General features: G+C 44.3%; 2 non-coding genes across 2 annotated transcripts; both read left to right on the top strand.

Moving 5' to 3' along the window:
* Positions 1–1012: 1012 nt before the first annotated feature.
* TRNAG-UCC (transfer RNA glycine (anticodon UCC)) lies at positions 1013–1084 on the top strand. Its single transcript has one exon. It is a non-coding gene; the product is annotated as a tRNA-Gly (tRNA).
* A 3541-nt stretch (positions 1085–4625) lies between these two features.
* TRNAG-UCC (transfer RNA glycine (anticodon UCC)) lies at positions 4626–4697 on the top strand. The gene has a single exon. It is a non-coding gene; the product is annotated as a tRNA-Gly (tRNA).
* Positions 4698–5760: the final 1063 nt, after the last annotated feature.

Here is a 5760-nt window from a genome sequence, read left to right on the forward strand (position 1 = left end):
AGTCTGTATATATAGCTCTTTCCTGTACAACTTCATTATTATTATCTTTAGTGCGCCCACTGCTACGCAAACGCATCTGCCATATTCCTCCAATTAATCCGGTGATGTGCCAAGCGAGGTCGCACTCTCCCCGCAGACTTACTAATCTCATCCGCCAACCTAACTTCCTGTAGCCCCCGATACGCTTGACTTCTCTTGGAATCCAGCCTGTACCTTTTAGGACCATTTCTTATTTTGCTTTTCAATTACACTTCCTGCCCATGCCAGGTTATTCTTCATTTCGACTAGGTTGTCAATAACCCGCGTTTGTTTTCTTACCCAATCTGCTATCTTCCTGACTCTTAACACAACACCAATAATTTTTCATCCAGTGCTCGCTGCTATTTACTGAATTAAAGTTGAAGCCTTTTCGTTAGCCTCCGCAGTCCTGCCCTATAGGTCAGTACCGGTAAGATACAGGTGTTCTGCACTTCTCTCTTGAGGCATATTGGTAAACTGACAGAATAGTCTATACAGGACTAAGAGAAACCGAATTATATATTTTTCCCGCGCAAAATACGACCAGCTGCTTTTTGACAGGCACATACGAGTAAGCGTATGAAGTTTCGAAATAGTTGGATGTTGTACGAGCGAAACAGATAACTACTCCAGAAAGCCGAGGATATAATATCTTCTCGATGTGAAATACCCAAAAAAAATGATACAAAGGTCTACAAATTCGATGCGATTCGAGTACTCGTAGCGCATGTGAAGGGCATACATACATGTGTTCGCAAGTAAATATAATCACATGGCTTTACCGTGCGATTAGCTCTCCACAGTGCAGCGCCGGCTCTCTTACGACCGAGAGTGGCGCCATCTATGCGTCGACAGTGACGGTGACTTGTACGAAACCAGTACCTGCCCAGGTCACTGACCTATTTTCATTCTTTCTGAACCATTTACTAGGTTGTGCGAGGCATGCCGAAAATAGCCCGCACAAAACAACTCTGCGGCGACCGAGTCCTCGTCCGCGTCGGTGGTATAGTGGTTAGCATAGCTGCCTTCCAAGCAGTTGACCCGGGTTCGATTCCCGGCCGACGCAGTTTTTTTATTTTCCGGCAGCGCAGTCGCTTGCGTTTCTGTTTTCATCAGGCAACGCCTTAGAAAAAAAAAACCAAACGTACGACTACATAGGAGATTATGGCGTATGTGTCTTACGGGGCATACGAAAACACCTTGGCAGCACAAAGCAACGTTAAGGGTGAAGGGGGAGCCCCAGTCTGTTAGCCGATGATTCTAGAAACAGGAGACGGAGACAAGTTCTCGTTTCGAAACGTGGGACAGCAGACTGACGCTATCAATATATACCTTCTCTCTACCATGTGGGCTGTAGAAGTGATCACCTGCGCTCACCACAGAGATGGTCACGTGGTACGCGGGCCATGAAGTGGCATGTTTGACCACGCGTCTTTTCGTACGAGATGGCCAATATTTATTGAGCCATACCTGCAAAGGTAAACACGTTTTCGAAGTATTGAAAACTGATATGGGCATTGCTCGCGGTCAGGGGCTGTAACAGGAAACGGTTGCTAGCGGTAGCTACAAACAGGCGCCTAACTGTAATAGCTATAAAGTTAGGCAATCAAAAATTATTTAACCAGCTCAATAGTCAGCATGATTAGCTTGTTTCTTGACGGTCGCCAGCACTCTTATTATTATGCCGCAGAAGCTATGCTTATGCCTCGAACGGCCTATTTTAAAAACTAAAGGCGAGCCCCCTGAAACGCCCGACGCACCTCATCCAGATGTGTTTTGTCATCGCGCGGACTTGCTGCTACTACGGCGGCAGGCCTCTTCTTTAGTGCATTTTTTGTAGGGTTAAGCTCATTCTACTGAACATGCTTCATGGTTAACTAATACAGCACCTAGTTAGTATTAGTTTACAAACGCACCCCGTAGCATCAATTTTTTCGCTAAAACTTTGCGCCCAGATTTTTTGACAATTCGGCAAAGGCCAGATTGCAATCAAGGATATTTATTTATTGCAATCAAGGATATTTATTGCAGTCAAGGATGTTTATTTAGGTCCTGGGAAAGAGCAGTCGAAATAAGACTTCAAAGAAATTGAATAACAAGTTTTCAATGCATGAATTTAGAGCTTCCAGAGTGTACATGCTCCCTGTACTGACACAACGGATAAATGGATGGAAGACAAAAACCTCCGCTTTGAAACGGGGTGGTGGCACTTGCCATAATGCTCGACTTTTTTTTTTCATTCATTCATTTTTCATTTGTATTTCTTTAATGATGTCATAATTCAGTCTCTACATTCGGTATTTGCTTTACATACATTTCTAATACTGCACTTCTTACATTGTCACCTCTCTGCTATTGAACCATTAATCTTGCAATCGCTTTTGTTAAATTCCACCGCAGATTCATTCACATAGTAATTATTACCACTAAACCCAGGGGCTTCAGGGAGAGTGTCTGTGCCTGCATCGACATCCGGATGGATGTCATCACATTCTATGATAAGATATTTAATTGTTTCCGCAGATTAACCACGAACTGCACATGTGTCATATTCATAGTTATGTTTTAAGCATGAAATGCTTTTAGCCCCCGTTGTCGGCAGTGTGGTGACGTCACGCCGAGACCGAGATCCACTCATCCGGGCATTGAAATCCACTCATCCGGGCACTGAAATCCACTCATCCGGGCACTGAAATCGAGTCATCCGGGCACTGAAATCGAGTCATCCGGGCACTGAAATCGAGTCATCCGGGCACTGAAATGGAGTCATCCGGGCACTGAAATCGAGTCATCCGGGCACTGAAATCGAGTCATCCGGGCACTGAAATCGAGTCATCCGGGCTCTGAAACGAGAACATCCGGGCACCGTACGAGACTTAACGAGATTTAACGAGACTCTCTAAGCCCTCCTACGCGACCGGCATGCAAGCAACGGTTGGTCTCCAAACGAGTCACAAAAAATAACTGCTGCCAGTGCCTTCTCAATGTTTATCAAGATATCAGTCGCGCTGTGCGTTTGATAATGCACGGAATTATAATTTCCGATTTCTAATAACGCCTGCAAAAAGCACATAAATGCCACGTACACTTCGTTGTCGTACGTGATCTCTTAGGGGCTTCGCGCATCGAAGCAAAGCTGCGCAGGTGCACAGGGGCCCGGGGGAGAAAGGCTGCGTTCAAAGGGCAAGGCATCGCGCCGAACGGGTGGTGGCGTTCCTCCCTTGCTTTACGGTGCGGTTCGGGTGTCCACCGAGATGGCAGAGAATTACTGCGCCATTTCCTTTCCTCAAAAAACCAAATGGCAAGGCATCGCGCTGAACGGGTGGTGGCGTTCCTCCCTTCCTGTACGGTGCGGTTCGGGTGTCCACCGAGATGACATTAGGCCCGTAAACATTTCATGCTTACTCTACTCTCGGTTACGGGAGAGGCAGAGATTTTTTTTGTACCTCTGCGTTCTAAGACATCCTGATCTAGCTTGAGGTTAACCAGTCAGTCAGATAACCAGTTAGCGGATAATCAGTTAAATAGATCTACATTGTGGTTAATCGGTTAAGATCATGCTGTTAACTAGCGCCACCTGGTGACAAAACAGAAAAACTTGGCGAGTACAGAAAGAACTATTAACAGAGCTCATTCCCACCATATGAAAAGAACAAAAATTTATATGGTGATATAGATTAAGGCGCCTCTTTTAAGCGCTTAAAACAGCGGTGCGAATTCCTTTCGAAGCTGGGCCTCGTCAAGCTTTTGTGTAGCTTTTAGCCCAAGAGACCATCCAGTTGTCTTCTGGAAAATAAAATAACGATGTATTTATTCAAAATCAATTCTTTCTCGACTTTTTATCAACATCTATAATTAACAGCCCGAAAATCATTTATCGGAATCCCTGGTCTTGTAGTTTGAACTAGGCTCTTTTCAACCAGAATCGGCTTTTAAAATGTGCTCACACAAGCCGCAATGCGAATCCGGCAGCTTGGATCTTTAGAGTACCATTGACGGTACAAAATTATGGCTCTAAGTATAGAAGAGGCGTTAGCGAAGTGGAAGGAATTTAAAATGGACAGATCAAAAAAGATGCCTTCAGGAAAAATAGCAAGATAACCATAAGATTTAGTGCACATTAAATAGGAAAATTTGTTTCCATTAAGACGTAGAAAATGTGCGAAATAACATACTCCAAAAAACTAAAGTGAATTTTTTATTTAACTATTCGCGGCGCTACTCGTCATTTCACACCACAGTATATTTTACTGCCTAATACTCTACGTCGGACTGAACGAGAGCGAATTAGATGTCTTTCCCGAGCAAAAAACCGCCAGCTGTTTTTTAACAGGCATGTACGAGTAAGCGCAGGAAGTTTCTAAATAGTTGGAAATTGTACGACTGTAACATCAGGATATCTCAGATAACTACTACACAAAGTCGGGGCCTCTCTGAAGACCGAGAGGGGCGCCATCTATACGTCGACAGTGATGACGACTTGTACGAAACCAGTACCTGCCCAGGTGACTGACCTATATTCATTCTCTGAACCATTTCCTCAGTTGCACGAAGCACGCCGAAAATAGCAGGCACAAAACAACCGTCCGGCGACCACGTTCTCATCCGCGTCGGTGGTATAGTGGTTAGCATAGCTGCCTTCCAAGCAGTTGACCCGGGTTCGATTCCCGGCCGACGCACGCTTTTTTTTTCTTTTTCGGCAGCGCAGGAGTTAGCAGTGCAAATGTTTTTTTTTTTTTTGTCGTCTTCATCGGGTAGGGCCTCATCGAAAAATCTCGCATGTAGGACTGCATACCGTGTTATGGCGTATGCGTCTTACGGGTCATACAAGGACACCAGCCAACACAAAGCAACGTTAACAAGGGTCGAGGGGGAACCCCAATCTGCTAGAAGACGTTTCAAGAAGTCGGATACGGAGATTAGTTCTCATGTCGAAACGTTGGATAACGGACTGAAGCATACACTCATTTCTTGATCGCTCTGTTTTACTTTATCTAGAATCGCGTATCCATGGGCCTTTTTATCTGTTGTAGGTAGGAGGCTACGTGTCACGCGAGGATACATAGCATATGACTGAAACAAAATCAGGGCTGTAATAAATATAAAATTCCAAATTATAAAGTAGCCTCTCTATAGTTTAAAAAGCAAAAAAAACGTGGAAATGGGTAGAAAGTGCTATTTTCATACCGCGCCCGGCTTCGAAAAACAAGAGTCTGTTCATCAGTAGCTGAATACGCTGCCCTACATGCCGCACCTGCTTTATATCGCCTACAACAGTAGTAAGCGATAGGGTAGTTGGACAGGACATCGGTAAGCTCTTGCAGAAGAAGAAATATCTGATTAAGAACTGTCAAAGAATAAAAGCCACTAACTTGACAGGCAAAATATAACTGGTAGATTTATCAAGAGCAACAAATAAGCGTAAGGTAGCCGACATAAGAAAGTATAATATGCAGACAAGACAGCACTCTTTAAAGGACGGACGGTGGTAGCCAGAAAGCGTTCAAGAGGAAACTAAGCAAAAGTAATAAAGATATGTATGCGCTATTGGGCAAGTACGACATTGCCATTACCCATATGGATAAGATAGTTAATGTAGCCCTTGAGTTTTACGCAAATCCATACAGTGGCCAAAGCAATCATAACGATCCTGAGAGAAGCAGTAGTGCAGACAAATTGGACATTCCGCCGTTAACGAAGGAGGAAGTAAAGAAAGCGTAAGAAGCTATTCAAAACAAAGGG

The sequence above is a fragment of the Amblyomma mixtum genome, chromosome 2 (assembly GCF_055824585.1).
Source record: "Amblyomma mixtum isolate Tamu chromosome 2, ASM5582458v1, whole genome shotgun sequence".
Taxonomy (NCBI): domain Eukaryota; kingdom Metazoa; phylum Arthropoda; class Arachnida; order Ixodida; family Ixodidae; genus Amblyomma; species Amblyomma mixtum.